The 18,021-nt window shown below is 43.8% G+C and overlaps 1 long non-coding RNA gene across 1 annotated transcript; it reads right to left on the bottom strand.

The window, feature by feature from the left end:
- Window positions 1–10,665: 10,665 nt before the first annotated feature.
- On the bottom strand, window positions 10,666–17,737 carry LOC306942294. Its single transcript, XR_013792272.1, has 3 exons — window positions 17,478–17,737; window positions 11,244–11,341; window positions 10,666–11,088 (listed from the first exon to the last, which is right to left on the bottom strand). It is a non-coding gene; the product is annotated as an uncharacterized lncRNA (long non-coding RNA).
- Between the last annotated feature and the right edge of the window lie 284 nt (window positions 17,738–18,021).

Below are 18,021 nucleotides of genomic sequence, written 5' to 3'. Positions count from 1 at the left end.
CGTCCGTCCGTCCGTCCGTGTGTGTGTGTGTGTGTGTGTGTGTGTGTGTGTGCCCCCACTGCTTTAGAAACCAATCCTGGTACCGTCTCAATTTGAAGGACCGCCCTAAAGTCTTTGTATCAGTTCTGAAATGCAGTTTGTTTTAATAGTTTCCACCCAGTAGTAGCCCCTGCATTGAGTGTATAGACATCCCCAGACCTTTGGGTAGGCGGAGATCCCTGATCATCTGCCTATAGAGGGTATGCGCAGGCATGAAGTGAATGGCAAATCGAGTGGTGAAGTGAGTGGCAAAGTGAGTTTAACATTGTTTAACGTTGTTTAATGCAATCATATTGGACTTTTCTGTTTGGATGTATGGGCTGTCAAGGCCAGAATGTCATTTTTTGCCACTCAGTAGGTGTTCCCGCATAACTTCCGGGTTATGATGTTATGTCACACGCGTACCCTCTATACGCGAGACAAGTACGGAGTAGAATCCTCAGTGAAATTAAATGCTGCCCTCAGAAGGCATATTCTAATATAATGAATATAAGTAAAGTCACATCTGCGAGTGTGAGTGTGTGTGTGTGCGTGCATGCGCACGTGCATGCCAGCCTCCCGCTGTGCATGTAGTGCTCCATCACCCATACCTGTCAACCACCCCCCCCCCCCTCCCCCTCCCCCTCCCCTCGATCTCCTCCCGTTCCCGGCACTATTATGAAATATTTTTATTCCAGCGTGATTATGAAATATGTCACTATAAATCACAGCTTTCATCCGCAGAGAGAGAAAGGAGTCGCGGTGAAGAGAGGAGAGCAGCTCCCAGCGACCGGCGTGTTTCTTTAGCTCCTACGAAATATTATTCCAACGTTAGTTAAACTGCTCTGCCGTGTGACAGCTTAAATCAGTACCCTCACACATGCAAATGGAAATGATCAAAATTGTTGCTGAGAAACTTCATAGACAGATGCACACACGTGCGCGCACACACACGCACACACACACACACACACACACACACACACACACACACACACACACACACACACACACACACACACACACACACACACACAAATTTGGCTTTCAGCTAATTTCCGACAGCAGTATCAAACTGAGAATCATGTTTCAGCTCATTAGCGAAAAGATGTTTGCCTGTAGCATGTTTTAAATCTCATAAGACAAAAACATTTATGGTAAAAATACAGTATGTATACTGATTATATATATGAAAACACCCTATCTACTATATATATATATATATATAGTATATATATACTATATATATATATATATATATATAGTAGATAGGGTGTTTTCACAATAAATCTTATTGTGATTATAGATAGATATGGCACCTGGGCACAGAATCACAGACCCTTGACAACTTAAGACCCTCAGTCACACATACTGTGGTGGGGAGAAGGATGCTGAAGATGGAGCTGCTGCCAAGTGAGGAGAAGAGGGAGGCAAAAGACCAGGTTCATGGACGCCGCGAGGGAGGACGTATACGCACAGAACACCTGATGGGAACCATCTAGGAGGACGTATACGCACAGAACACCTGATGGGAACCATCTAGGAGTGTGTGTCTGTGTGTCTGTGTGTGTACCTACTGCCTCCTTGAGGCAGCTCTCTGATTGGTCAGCCCCCACATCTGTCACAGCTTCATCTCATCTCCTCCTCCTCCTCCTCTCCTCCTGAGCTGAACCCATGAACCGTGTGTGTGTGTGTGGGGGGGGGGGGGGGGGGGGAGGGGGGGTTGTTGAGGATAACAAACTCAGAGACAGACAGACACTGTACGGCTAAACGCGCGAACGTGTGTGTGTGTGTGCATTAGCGCGTGTACTTGTATGACAGCGATTTAATATTCATGTAATGAACGAGATGTGTTGTCTTCTAAAGCGGTCTGTCAGTCGTCCATACATGGGACCGCGACAGAGACACAGACAGGCACAGAGACAGTCCAACAGACAGATAAAGGTAGGCAGGTGAACTCATCGTTTAGATACAGTCAGACTGACTGACAGACTGTCTCATTGTACTCAGTGTCGCAGACAGTACTGACACACCGACTGAGACAGAGGACACTGAGGCAGTGAGACAGACAGGGACTGTCCCTGTCCCAGTGTGTCACTGTCCCACTCCCACTGTGCCGGTCTCATGTCCCAGTCTCAGTGTCTCAGTATCCCGCGGCCAAATCAGACACCTGTCCAAAATTCACCAAAAGACCCCTTTGTGTCATTCAGAAGCTATGGGTTTTACTAACCTCCCGTCTAATTGGCCCCGCAGCTTGGTGTGTGTGTGTGTGTATTGGGCAAGACGACCACGACCATGAAGGGGGGGGGGGGGGGGTTGTGGGTGGGTTGGGGGGGGTTGGAATAGAGAGAAGTGAATAGACGTGTGATTGTGTTGCTGTCAAACGCTCCCACATGAGCTCTCTGCTCTCTCTCTCTCGTTCACCCGAGACCGGAGAGAGAACGTGTGAAGAACGGAGGGAGGGGACATGGAAAGTGAGAGAGAGAGAGAGAGACTTCATTCATCTGTCCATCCAGTTTCCTGATTGGAGTGCAAGGAGGAGAAGGCAATTCAAAGACTCTCAAGTGGTTCCCATCACACAACCCCCCCACCCCCCCCCCCACCACACACACACACACACACACACACACACACACCACCTCTCTCCTCCGTCTGCATCCCTTCATCCACCCCTCCTCTCCTCTCCTCTCCTCTCCCCCAGTGGCCTGCCAATCAATCAGAGCGCGGCATTGGTGAGTAAGCTAGCGGCGCTTCTATAGCACCGCTGAGAGCTCATCTCATCAGACCTGTAATGACTCTATCACCTCCCTAATAGCCCCGCTTATGTGTGTGTGTGTGTGTGTGTGTGTGTGTGTGTGAGAGAGAGAGCGAGCAAGTGTGCGTGCGTGCGTGCAGTTTTGGGGAGTGTGTCGTTTCTTGGGAAACAAAGTTTTGAGGCCCTTCAGGTCTGAGCACATTTGATGACCTCATCGAGACCCACAATGCACTACTCTTCTTTTGAGGCAGACAGTGTATATAGTCATAATGTAGTTTGACAGTGGTTCTCAAAGTGGGGTCCAGGGACACTCGGGTTCCTTGAGGGGGTTCCAATTGGACCCTTATACATGTCTGTAACTCTGAAGGTGCCTTTCCCACCTAAAGATATTTTTACCACTGGCTGGCACAGCCCGGGAGCCCACAAATAGTCGTGGTAAAGAAAGTGGTTTAATGATTGGTCGAAGAACAGCCAATGAGATGCTGGACGGTTCCAGTAGAGCTGTTTTGTAATTATTTTCAATGGGAACAGAGCAGTTTGGTAATTCTTTTCAATGGGAACAGAGTAGTTTGGTAATTCTTTTCAATGGGAACAGAGCAGTTTGGTAATTCTTTTCAATGGGAACAGAGCAGTTTGGTAATTCTTTTCAATGGGAACAGAGCAGTTTGGTAATTCTTTTCAATGGGAACAGAGCAGTTTGGTAATTCTTTTCTTTTTTTTTCAATTTACGTTTTATTGAATTTTAATCAAACATACATGACAACGAAACGACTGACAATTGACAATACATACAACCGAAAACAAAACAAGACAATATACGAACAATACACACAAGGGGAGATGTCTGCCTCTCTTCTCAATCGATGATCATTCATAATACATAAGTACCTCAAACAGGTGCATATACAGGTTAAACCGGTCTAACTGAAACTATACAAAATCAGGTCTTATGGTAGAAACATGAGCAATCCATCTAAACCAGTTATCTGTGAAGACTTCAACTTGACCTCTGAAGCTGAATGTAATTCTCTCCATAATAAATATACTATAGATTAAATCAATCCATTCATTTATAGTTGGTATTACATTTGTAAGCCACTTTTTTGTTAAGGCTTTTTTGGATGCCACCAGCAATACCCTCAATAGATACTGATCCTGCTTTACAAATTGAAGTCCCTCCAGATCTGCAAGATACATGGTTTTAAAATCAAAAGGAATGTCAACCCCAAAAACTGCTTCCAGGACACTGTGGACACTTCTCCAAAATGGAACCACAGAAGGGCAACTCCAGAACACATGAAAATGATTTGCCAATGTCTCCCCACAGAGTCTCCAACAGTCCGACTGATACGTGTAATGTCTTTTCTGGGCTGGAGTGCAAAAGAAACGACTCACATTTTTCCAGCTGAATTCTCTCCATGTGGGGGAACTACTCATTTTCCACTGATGTTTACATATTCTTTCCCATTCTTCTGCTGATATAGTAAGGTTGCCCTCTGCTTCCCATCTTGCTTTAATATTCAGAGTATTATCTCCTTTCATGTTTTGAAGCACTACATATACATTTGAAACTATCTTTTGATAAGTAGAGCCTGCATATGGTAATTCTTTTCAATGGGAAAAGAGTAGTTTGGTAATTCTTTTCAATGGGAACAGAGCAGTTTGGTAATTCTTTTCAATGGGAACAGAGCAGTTTGGTAATTCTTTTCAATGGGAACAGAGCAGTTTGGTAAATATTTTCAATGGGAACAGAGCAGTTTGGTAATTCTTTTCAATGGGAACAGAGCAGTTTGGTAATTCTTTTCAATGGGAACAGAGCAGTTTGGTAATTCTTTTCAATGGGAACAGAGCAGTTTGGTAATTATTTTCAATGGGAACAGAGCAGTTTGGTAATTATTTTCAATGGGAACAGAGCCGTTTGTTAATTTCCATTTGCAGATTTACGGGGAAAAAAAGAAAAAGCTCTGTTCCCATTAAAACCGCACCACAAGAAGGCCTTTTGTAGAATCCACCTCAAACTTGAAGGGTACATAGTGTGTGTGTGTGTGTGTGTGTCTGTGTGTGTGTGTGTCTGCGTGTGTGTGTGTGTGTGTGTGTGTGTGTCTGCGTGTGTCATCCTGTATATTGTCGCTGTCGGGTGGAAACCCAAAACAGTTCCTTTTTTCATTATTATTTAAAAAAACATCTTAAAATAGCCAATCTACACACTCACAATGTCCCACATTGCGGCACGTTGTGAGCTTGTATATCTGCAATTTTCACTACTTCTTGTATGATGAAGTTTCAATTTCAATTTACGTGAAAAGTTGAAATGTGGAGATACAAGGTTTCTGCCCGACATTCTATCTTTCTGTTGCGCATCCCTCCGTTGCATACGCCATCTCTCTGTCATTCTATCTGTCTGTCTGAGTGACCATGGGGGTGGGTAGACAAGCTGTTTCACTCTACATTCTAATCACGGGGTGAAACATTCACCCCGGGGTGAGTTCACCCCTCTGATAAGCGTTCGGCCGGGGTGAGAGGGTTGGTGTGAAAATAACGGGTTGTTCACCCTGCTAGATGTTACCATAGCAACGCAAACAAACACAACGTTTCCCACTGGCTGCCTGACTTGGCTAATGACAGCTACCGCTAATGCTAGCTTCCCAAGATCAGCAAAAACACCCAGTTGAAATACACATAATATACAGTGCAGCGGGGAGTATAGCATAATGTAGTTGTCAAAGTGAGTGTGTGTCTGTGTGTGTGTGCGTGCGTGTGTGTGCGCACGTTTGTGTGCGAGCATGCGCGCACACGCCGAAGCGAATGTGAGAAAGGCAGAGGTGACAGGCATTGTGGACCGAGGTGCGAACGACACAGAAAAGAAAGAGAGAAAGAACCGGCGGAAAGAAAGAGAGGGAGAATGTCCTTTCAGACAGGAAGCGGGAGGGAGGCAGAGCTCCTTGTCTCGTCAACGAGGAACCTCGGCCTCCTTCCTTTCACCTCCTCACCCCCCTCCACCTCCCCTCCGACCCCCCTCCTCCCAATTAGACAAACATTAAGGTCAATTAGAGGCTGTGAGGGACACAGGTTCATATAATTACCTTAATGGGCGGACGCTTTCTCTCTCTTTCTCTCCGTCTCCTCTCCTTTTCTCTGGCTTTCAGCCTCTTAAACAAACTTTGGAGGGCCCCTGTTCGGCAGGGGGCCCACCCCCCCACCTCTCTCCCTCTCTGTACCCCATGAGTCTATAGTTAGCCTATAGTTAGAGTCTATTGGCCCACAAACAGCTCTGGAGAGCAGAGCTGCTGTTCCCACAGTGAGACATGCACGCACACACACGCACACACACACACGCAAACTTGACTCGACACAACACACACTGATCAGACACACAATTAGACTCCTACGGAGAGGAGAGGAAAGGAAAAGAGAGGAGGAGAGGGGACAGAAAGAGGGTGAGTGAGAAAGTTAGACAGATGGAGGTAAAGATGGGGTAAATCGACAGGGAGAGTGAGAAAAAATTGGTGACAAAGACTAGAAGAAGAAGAGAGCGAGATGGACCGAGAGAGGGGGGGGGGGGGTAAAACAAACAGACAGAGGGAGAATAAGAGGGTGAAAGAAAGAGAGCAGATGAATGGATACAAGCCTGTGGAGAGGTTTGTAAAGAGGACTGATCCTGGTCTTGTTGAGCAGCAGGACAAGACAAAAGAAACAGCTTCTACACCGAGAGGTGTCTATTCAGAGGGTGTTCTTAATTAAACACACACACGCGCGCACGCACACATGCACACATGCACACACACACACACACACACACACACACACACATACACACATTCCTCTACCTCTGGCTCCTTGCCGGTTTGACAAAATACTCACTTATTTGTCCTTTAACTTCTCTCTCTGCTTTCAGATCAACAACTCAATGTAAAGACGCATCATCAAGAACATTATGTTTACTTTCTCGCCTGGAGTGGCATAAATTGCAAGATTCGTGCAAGTTGAAAAAAAATTCAATTCAAGCGATTTTCGCCAAACCGTGTGTTTGGAGAAAATATCGCTTCAAGCTAAAATGTTGTGTCTGGTGTGAACGCAACCGAGCCAGGCGTTCTGCGATCCAAGCAATATAAATTTGACGCTCTCCTTCTTAATGTCTGCCCCTCCTCCACTGCCTCCCTCTCGGCTCTCATATTTAATATGTCGTGCTGTTATTATTGCATGTGCACAGGCTAACCTCTCCACCACGCCTGAGTCCAAATAGAAAAAACAACACTGTCAACCCCCCCATCCCCCCCTATTAAATTGTTGTGGTTGTTAGCCTACAGCTTCGTTATGATTACAGTACACCATCGAGGAAATTACTTGTTTTGTTTTGTACACACACACACTCTACACAACAAAATACAAATACACACACATGCGCACGCACGCACAGTCGCACACACCCACCACAGTAGCCTACACGGTCACAGCGTGGGGTTCGTTTTGTTTGCAGTGCTGTAGCTAGCTGGTTGATTAGCAGACAGACCAGACTGAAGCAGCTGCTGCCGCTGCCTGACACACACACACACACACACACACACACACACACACACACACACACACACACACACACACACACACACACACACACACACACACACACACACACACACACACACACACACACACACACACACACACACACACACACACACACACACACACACACACACACACACACACACACACACTTGGAAGAGGGAGAGAAGTATAGAGGGGAGTGGAAAAGGAGGAATGAACTTGGGTACATGGATACAGGTAGAGGGGGGAGGGAGGGAGTGATGTAAATGAGAGAAAGGTTGAGAGAGGGAAATAAAGAGATGCGGAGAGAGTAGAGGAAGGATGAGGTTGAGGAAAAGAGGAAGAACACGCAAGAAGAACATGCGAGAAGGGTCAGAAAACGAGAGAGTGATGAGAGGGGGAGGGCAAGTGGAGAGGGGAGAGAAAAGGAGAGTGCAACAGTTCATTAAACTAATTGATTATAAATAAATAAAAATCACACCCGTGATGTCTACTGGTGGGATAAAAGTGACCTTTTTAAGTAAGTACCATTACTTCTAAGAGTGTGCACCCTCGGTGTGCTCAAGCAAGGTCACAGAGAGACAGAAAGATTTCTATATAGTGTCTGAAAAAGTACAGACACGTCAGAATTCTCCATGACAGAACGAGCCTTCTGTCCTGCTTCCAGGGGCCCCGACTGACGAGCTGATATGGAGCGAATCTGATTCGTGATATAACAGGTCGTATTTATGTTTACTCATATTCAGATGCTGTTCTTATTCATTTCAGGGGAATACCCTGTGTAATCAATAAATATACGCCAGTCTAGGGCTAATCGGTAACACTGAGTTCTGCCTTTCATTGTACGGTGGAATGATTTAGAAGATCAAAGCTTTGGGTAGTGGGTGATCTCTGTGTGTGTATTTGCCCCCGGACCTCAGGATAAACAGAGCACCCACACATCCTGTACCATCACTACACAAATGTCACAAACATATATCAGCAGGTCACCAATTTCACTGTAACACTGCCATGCTGGAGTGACCGAGTGTGAGTGAGCAAGTGACCGAGGTTTTGGGTATTGGAATTCAGCTATAGAGGAAGAGAGATAACAGGTTTGAGGAAACAGAGCTGACCTTCCGGCTAAAGTTCCTCTAGAACAGTGGTTCTCAAACTCCCCCCCCCCCCCGTCTCTCTCTCAGAGTTATAGACATGTGGGTCCCTGGACCCCGCTATGAGAACCACTGATCTACAACAGTGGTTCTCAGCCTTTTCCGGACCAGGGTCCAGCCATCTGACCACTTTGACTGCCGTGTTAAAGTGGTCAGATAGAATAGATCACTGGTTGTTCCCAAACACATTTTTATTTGTCCCTTCATTTTTTTTGTTTTCTAAAAAATTTTTGTTTAAAATTATTTCAAAACATTTGAACTAATTTAATTATTATTTTCAGTAATTTCAAATAAAAGAAAAATCAAATAAAGTCCAGAAATTAGAAAACAAAATGTTTAACTAGCTTGTTTAACAAGCTTGTAGATCTAGGCTATTTGTAGATCTAGGCTATTTTACCTAGTCTGGGTCTAGTCCTAGTCTGGGTCTAGTCCTAGTCTGGGTCCCGGGCAGAAGTCTAATATCTCTTTTGGGTCTCGAGCTAAAACGTTTGGGAACCACTGCACTAGATGGGCCGTGTGCATTTTCAGACCATGTTTACTTCAATGATTAATCAATTGATTGTGTTTCGGCTTGGATCAATGGAACTAATGTACTATACTTTAACCCATTCTGGCCTGACCTCAAAATTAAATCCTCCAGTTTTCTGAAATAAATATTTTCACGATTTTTCAAAAATAGCAGACCTACAAGCTCGTAGCGCGCCACTCGGTGGCGCGCTATGAGCTTGTAGATCTGCTATTTTTCAATAGTTAAATTATAACATAATGTTTAAAACACCAAAAGGGATTCCCGCCCAAAATGGGTTAAGTTCTCCTTCATTGGTATCACTTTTAATATTAAAGTAATATTATTATTATCATTAAAATCTCAGTGTTTTGCCAATTATTTGGACGACCACTTGAAATACCCTCGCGGCGCGCCAGTGAGCCCCAGGCCAGAGGTTGAGAACCGCTGCTCTAGAAGAACATCATGAAAGGTCCCGGAGGTCATGAAGTCACGTGACCCGACCTGCTGTAGCATCACATAACATACAGTACCGCATCATTAATAAGTCACATTATTGACCATCTAATTTATTGATCTTCAATTATCTTGTATTGATTATCTTGTTACTCGGTTGTCTTATTGATTGGGCACAACTTGCATCGGGTTCTTGTGCATGTTGTGTTTTTGTTGTTTAATGTTGTGGTTCGTTACTAAAAAGAAAAAAATTAAGAATGACTAAATATTTGTTATTTATTGTTTTGATTTTGGCTACAACTACTCAAAGGTATTTAATTCCTAATAATCCAACTCATTTGAATTGAATACAGAGGGAAGGAGGTGAGTTCGGGGGGGTAGACAGCGAGATGAGTCGGGGGTCATCCCGGCTAAGGTGAAAGGTCGCGACCCGCAGGGTCGTTAGTCAGTGTCGGGGGGCTTTGAAGAGAAAGCCGAGCCCAGGTCATCCCCGAACGCTGCTCAGATCCTCAACGCGGCCTGGATTAACACACCTTCAGCCAGGAAATATCACAAACTAATCCTTTAAAGAGCCGCTCGGTGCTTAATGTGTATGTCTGTTGATGTTGTACTGGTTAAGACCCTCACCTCTGTAGACCACATCAAACCCTGCTGCTAAGACTCTAACATGCGCATTAGGGTTGGGCATTTGGACCTGTTGTTTTTGTGAACGTTCAACTTTTGGAATGTGGGCGGTTAACCACTGTTAAACGGCTACCGATCCGTATCAATAAATAAACGTGCAGTCCGATGTGTGGCCAATTAAAATATGACCTAAAACGTGCATTGTAACCAACTTCTGTGTAGGCCTACATCTGCGCAAATCATGCCTTACATTCTGTAATGTTGTTTTCTTCTCTTTAAATTATTTGATTTTTTATTAGTTATTGTAAAATGTTGTACGTACGAGGATCAATAATAGATTTATATGCAATTCAAATTTTGTTAATATATTTTAAAAAGTTCGGTTGATTTGTTTTTCGGTTTAAATGTATTTATTTATTTACCTAATATTACATTATCAATAAAGATGTCAACATCAAACCCAAAAGTACCAGAGCCCACACAGATAAACCTCCGTCACGTGTTCATTTATCCATCTGTAACAAAGTATACAAAATCCATAAATTACCACTTAAGGATTTTCTTGTATACTGTATCACCATGATGTAACAGCTGTGACCTGTGACCTTTACAACACACAGACAATTAGTTCCTGCTGTGTTTGAAGGACAGAACTGCATGGAGGTTGTTGGTCGTAATGCAACACTCATCATTTCATTTCTATAAGTGAATTTTATAAATGTTGTGTGTGTGTGTGTGTGTGTGTGTGTGTGTGTGTGTGTGTGTGTGTGTGTGTGTGTGTGTGTGTACGCGCGTTGCATCTCTTTAGTGGTGCAACTCTCGGTGTCTTGCTCAGTTCATCTGTCTCCTTCTTTCACTCAGACATCAGTTGTTCAGAACAAAAGGACTCACTCTCTCCCTCTTCCTCCTGTCCTCCGTCCGTCCGTCTCCCTGTCGTTTCTCCACATCAGCTCTTCAGAGGAACAAAGGACCCTCTCCAAAACACTCCACCCTTCCATCCTCATCCCCCTGTTCCTTACCCTGCTCTCCTGCACCTGGAGAGACCCAGAGAGAGAGAGAGGTGAAATAGAGAAGGGGAGGGGGATTGTTGACCCCTGAGAGGGTTGAAGAGTCAGGGTCATGTGTCAAAGGTCAAGAGGAAGTCCCCTCCACCAATAGAGACACTTATCATTCCATCTAATGGACTCACCATCTGTCAATCAAGTGAAAAGGGGGAGTGGCCTGGCTGGGGGCTTCTCAATGTCCGGCCCGGGGCCCGGAGAAGGTCGCAGGGTCGTTCTAATGAGCCTGTGTGACAGTGGTACATAGATTCCCTTCATTTAAACTTGAGCAATTAAATGGCTTTAAATTAAATACAATTATTTACTTAATTATTTACATTTGAGAACATCACATCACCCCTCCTCTGTGTGTGTGTGTGTGTGTGTGTGTGTGTGTGTTAACCCTCTCTCCTCCTCCTCAGTGAGTGAAGAAGTCAACACAGCCACTAATTAGAATGAAACTCAATATGGAGTCACCTGGACGCACACGTGCACGGACGCACGTGTACACACACACAAATCTCAGCCCCTATCTCAGTAAATCAAATTAGCATTTACTAACAACACAACGCAGCTCTGACTGACAACAAACCACGCTGTATCCCTAACGTAGCAATCAGTTTACAACTATCGCACGCACACACACACACACACACACACACACGACAATTTAATTAAAACTTTCAAGCTTAAACACAGAAAAATGCACACCAAAGAGGTTAATGACAGGTGCATTGAACAAAAGTAAGGTCCAAATGCAAACAACTTTGGTTCTCAAAGTGAGGTCTGGGGACCCAATGGGTCTTTATGGGGGAGGGGGTCCCCAGCAAAATGAGTTAATATAGTCATATCATTTTTGGGGTTCTTGATATGAAAATGTTTGAGAAGCACTGGTCTAGGACTTGCAAAAAAAAATGTCATCGTTTGCAATCTTAAACTCATACCATGTTTTTTTCCTCTTCTCCATTAGCAAGGTGATAATTTGGCAGGTGGGTGGCTTTAAAAAAAAAAAAGGCCTATCTCTATGTATGTGTTTCCCAATAAAGATCAAATAATGTCACATATTGGAGGTGAGCCAGGGGAGGCAGGTGAAGCCGTTACGGTGGGACATGAGGCAGACTGCCGTTCTCAGCCCCTCCAGCCCCTGGTGGGATTGTGTGTGTGTGTGTGTGTGTGTGGTGGGGGGGGGGGGGGGGGAGTTGCTGAGGCAAACCAAGCCCAAAACAGCAGCTCTCCCCTGGGTAGGATGGTCAGACACACCCCTCCCCCTCTCCTGGGGAGGACTGGAGACCCAAAGGACAGGTAGAGCGTGGGAAAAATCACTTGATGGATGGATGGAGGGAAGAGTGGTTGTATAGAAGAGATGGATGGATGGAGGGATAGAGCTGGTGTCTCCCTTGTTGTCGCTAGTTTTGTCAACAGTGAGACAGGTGAATGGACGGGTATAGGTGGTGAGACAGATGCATTATTTCTGTCTTTCTCTCCGACTTTCTTTCTTCCCCGTCCTTCTGTTGATTCAGGTGTGAACTGGTGTGAGCACGCACGCACGCACGCACGCACGCACGCACGCACGCACGCACGCAAATGGCAATGAACAGTTGTTTGCGAGCATGATTTGCGACTATGACATCAGATATTAATTTGACTTTAATGGGAAACCACAGGCACATTTTCTTTCACATAAAATCGTTTTTTCGCCTCCCATTGAGCAACAGTTACATCAGCAGCAGCCAGCAGGTCACAATCATGTCTCATGTTCAACTCAAGTTGTAAGTTGTACATTGTCGATGTCAGGCAGAAACCTTGTGTCTCCATATTTAAAAGTAAAAACTTTACATTTTTTCCCGTAAATGTATGCCCCACTCCATCATACAACAGTATGGCACAAAGGTTGTGACAATATCAGATCTCTAGAAGGTCCTGGGTTAAATTCCCGCTGGGGACGCTGTTGGCGTGTTCTCTCCTCTGCTTCATCAGTGCCCATACACTACGTGGAGTAATTTAGTGTGTGTGTGTGTGTGTGTGTGTGTGTGACTGTGTGTGTGTGTGTGTGTGTGTGTGTGTGTGTGTGTGTGTGTGTGTGTGTGTGTGTGTGTGTGTGTGTTCCACCCACCGGCAACGATATACACAAATGAACCAAACAGCATCTCTGATGTGATCGTGTCATATTTACGTGCCCAGAAACGCATGGTGGACATTTATCATTGACATTGTGTGATATGACTTCTTTCAACCTGCCAGTTTATTTAAATGCCGCCGTCCATCTCTAAATGATTAACAACACTCACATTAATCCTCCTATCTTATGACACGCTGCTAAATTAAAGTGTGATTGACAAAGGTGATAAAAGAATGGAGGCTATGAATAGACCAATTAGAGCATAGGGCGGCCATTATGGTATGACTATGAGATCATGGCCTTTATTATGATTAACATATTAACATAGGCCTATAAATGACACATTATCAACTTTCAGTCATGAACTAATGACATACTTGACATTGTTTTCCTAGTAGTTTGTGTGGCTAATCAACAGAGGCTAATCAAGTGGCAAATTGAGTTTAACATAATCATATAGAACTTTTCTGTTTGGCTGTATGGACTGTCAAAGCCAGAAAGTAGTTTTTGCCACTCAGTAGGCGTTCCTGCATAACTTCTGGGTTTGATGATGATGATGTCACACGCATACCCTCTATAGTGTGGGAGTTTATTTTTTCCTTTTTCAGCATGCTGGGCACCTGGCTGTCCTTTTCCTACGCACCTGTCACCTGTAGGTGTGCAAAAGCCTTGCCTTGCCTTTTATTTTATTTGTTTGTTAAAGAAAATTATTCCCATCTGCTATTTTTTTTAAGAGCCAACGTATACAATATGTTTAGTGGTTAATCTTATTGTGATGAGGGGTGTCCGCTGGCCTAGTGGTCCAGTCCAGGTGCATGCCACGTATAGGCTCTGGCCTGACAGCGTGTTGAGTGTTCAAGTCCCGTTCATGACGACCTTTGCTGCATGTCTCTCCGTCTTTCCTGTCCGTCGTCACTGTAACTATCAATAAAAGGCACAAAAAGCCATAAAAAAATATATATATATATATATATATATATATATATATATATATATATATATATATATATATTGTGATGCTATGTTAACTCATTTTGCTGGGGACCCCCTGCGACCCTCCCGGACCACTGTGAAGTGGATTATGTTGTTCAATAATGACCACCTCAAGTTACATAACATTATGCCCGCTATTACACACTATTACTTGCAAGGAAATCAATCAATAATTTTACTCAAATATTGATTTCAACATGAATTCATTAGCCTACAAGTTAACATTTCCATAATTAAAAGAAAAAAACTCTGTGAACAGAGTTAGAGCAGCGGCCCCTTATTGAGAACAGCGGTCAGCAATCGACATATAACAAGACTGTGGAATGCCGTGATTGACAAATCCAAATCAAAGCAGTAAAACCATTCTATTTTGTATACTAAAAAAAATGCTGTCTAGGAACAAGCCTGTGATGTGATTGGTTGCTCTGTCTGTGATGGGCCTGGCTGGCTCAGCATGTGTAATCACTGAGCTCAGTGGAGTGGTCCTCCCGATCAACATGACCCACAAATCGTCCATCTGTCTCTCAGTCTGTCATCTGCTGAATCTCACTGACCCTCCCCATCAACGTGCTGCAAGCAAGCAACAGAATCATTCTCTGACCCCTCACATCCTAACCATGAACATCAAGCTCTCCGGGCAATCAAAACCAAAACACTGATCCCCGATTCATATAATGGTTGCGCGCCACTTCACATGCTGAAAATAAGCTCACCACGCGTCGCAGTGAGCTTGTAAATCTGCTGTTTTTTCCGACCCTCAGCTAAGTACAAACCACCCATAACAGCTTATTCAACCACGCAGTTGCTCGCCTCACATGCATTCTGCAGTTGCTCGACCACACACTGACAGACTGCCAGTGTCTCTCCTACTGGTAGTAGTACTGCTACCCTATGCCAGTGGTTCCAAAACTTTTTCATCTCAAGGACCCCCAAAATTGACACTAATTGGCCTGTGGACCCCCATTAGAAAAGATATGCCAGGGACCCCCATAAGAGAAGATTTTTACAGCTCTAGCAGAGATTCAAGGACCCCCCCAGGTTGACATGCATTAGTCTACGGACCCCCATTTAATGGCATTTCTATCTCTGGGGACCACCAATTTATATGGTAAAATCAATGTTAATGTTAATTTCACTCTGAGAGTGTACACATATTTGTACACTCTCAGAGTTACAGACCTAAAGGGTCCATTTGGTTCTAAACTATCATTTAGCTGGGGTTTCCCCTTGAACTCCCTCAAGGTTGCGTCCGTGTTGTGATTGTCCGTGCTGCACAATATGCAAATAATGGACTTTGGCGTGCTGGCTGTCTCTCTCTTTAACAGTGATTCTTCGTGAGCCGTGCACCCGGTAATCTGCATTTTTGTATTGAGAGTGCTCGTTTTTTCCTCTTCTATACTCCCTCAAGGTCCCCTGGGGGTCCCCAGACGCCACTGCCCTACGCAGCACATGTCACTTGACTTTCTATTTGTACAAATGTGCCTACCGGTAAATACCAAGTGCATTATCGGATCTGTAGGTAAAGGTGCACTAGGACATGCTGACATGCAGCCAGCTCTGCAGCTTAGGAACACTGCATTGTGATTTGGGCAGCTTACTATCCAGGCCTGCTATGTGTCTTGCTCGTTGCCCTGGACAATATGATCTCCATATAGGCATCATTAGCTCCAGTCAGTGTATTAGGCTACTGTTGGTGCAGCATGTTTAGTGTTGAACTCCATATGTCAATTGCCCAACTTTCATCATAGCAAAGTCATTAATGATGTCTTTAAAAAGTCCAGCTTCTTGGCAACTAGAGGCTCTATGGAGAGCACTGCCAACCCATTTAACCTCTCCTGGGACATGGTAGAGTGTTTTTTTATGAGCTCCATTTTACTAACTTACTCTGTCTTCTCCAGCTAGTCACAGGCGGACAGGAAAATATGTAATGTGACAGACCAAACCGTTTTTGCATCATTAGGGGGGTAAAGTAAATTTGTTTTCAACCATTGTCAAAGACAATTAGGTCTACGGAAACGGAACACACAAAGTGATTTGATTTCAAGTTATTTGCAATTCTAACTAACTAGGCCTATACTTAATTTGGAAACATTTTCTCGCTATAGGCCTAGGCGTTTTCCAAACATGTAACGTACAGTAATTCCACTTCATATTATTTATGAGTAGTACTCTAACTGTACATCATAATTTGTCTCTCCATTGCCAGCAGAATTAAGAAACCATCTTTCTGATTCTGTCCGTAATCACTTAGGCTACTGGATATCGTCTGTCGGGTGGAAACCTCATAAGTCTTTGGTTTTCAGGATTCAAATTCATAAATAGCAAACGAGGCAGATCCACATGATCAAAACGTGTCACTTTGAGCGATAGCTTGCAGATCTGCTACTTTTGATGCTTTTGTGTGACGATGAAGTAGGGCGTTAATGTATGAGAAAACACAAAAAGGTGTCCCAGATTGATACAAATACCAAGGTACAGCAATGATGACACTACTGTATAGGTTATATAGTGCAAGTTATATAGCAAGCAAGTGCCTGACAACAACACAGCTACAGGTACAAGACATGCGAATCCCTTGACTCCTTCAAAACTGCTCTCAAAGGGCACCTTCGCAATTCGAAACTGGCCCCCGTAAAATCTGAAACCCACCACCCACCACCCCCCCTTACTGTAAGTATGTTTCTTTTCCCTTTTTACATCCTTACATGATTTCCTGTTTTTTTAAGTGTGTAGTGTGTAGAACTAAATGTTCTGATGAATTGATAAAGGTGGACCCTGTTGTAAACAAGTGTAATAATATATATAATATATATAATATATATAATGCTTTATCAGTCTTTCGTCCACAGTAACAGTCTTTGTATTCAGTTGTGCTTTCATGTGAAATGTACCCATTCTGCAAAATACAAATACTTAAATCAATCAATACACACAAGAATGGCCTTGATGCAAAAAAGGAACTCTCCTCTCTCCCCCCAACACACACACACACACACACACACACACACACACACTAGAATGGTGGAATGACAGGCCATATGACCATGGCATCATTAAACGGTCCACCTTGGAATGCATGCATTACAAAACAACTATCAATAGATAGAAGATAGCCAGCTGAAACTGTTTTTTTTTCTTCTCCCAAGAATAGTTTTGCAAAACCAACACATTTGTGTCAAACATTTAAAAAACGATTTGATACCTCAGCATTATGGCAGTCGTCATCATATTAGAGAGAGAAGTAAAGTATGTATACAGTAACAGGCCATACCGTCGGAGAAGCTCCCATCAACCTGTTCCTGAATACAAGCTCGTTGTGTCTCTGCATAGCGATGCTGGCCGGTCCGGGTGGCCCTCGTTAAGTTGACAGGTGATTTCACTTTACCCAACAACACTGCGTCAACGTTGCGTCAAATCCATATATCCAAAAGTGTCTCAAAACAAGCATGGGAAACGAAAAAGTGACGTTTTAGCTAGACTCCTTTTGTTGAAACCATACGAGCAAATAATTAATTTGCATGCACGCAGTCATTGTTCAAAACTAAGCACACACGCAGATCTAATGTATTTTGTAATGTGTCTGACAAGTTCCGGTTTACTTTCGGGTTTGGCTGTGAGGACTGAGGAGGCGTGCCTGACACCTGTCACTCACTCAATGAAAGTGCATGTACAGGTAATAAGGAGATTTGGGCTGTAGAAAATAAGTCCATTTAACAGCATAATACTAGTAATTATGCTGTTAAATATTTAATTTATTTCTATTGCCACTGCTCCGGTTTGGTCAGCATTCAAAATATATATTATATGATTATTAT

This window comes from Electrona antarctica (genome assembly GCF_951216825.1).
Source record: "Electrona antarctica genome assembly, chromosome: 18".
Lineage (NCBI taxonomy): Eukaryota > Metazoa > Chordata > Actinopteri > Myctophiformes > Myctophidae > Electrona > Electrona antarctica.
The sequence above is the reverse complement of the archived record's forward strand: the minus strand, read 5'-3'. Positions and strand labels throughout refer to the sequence as shown.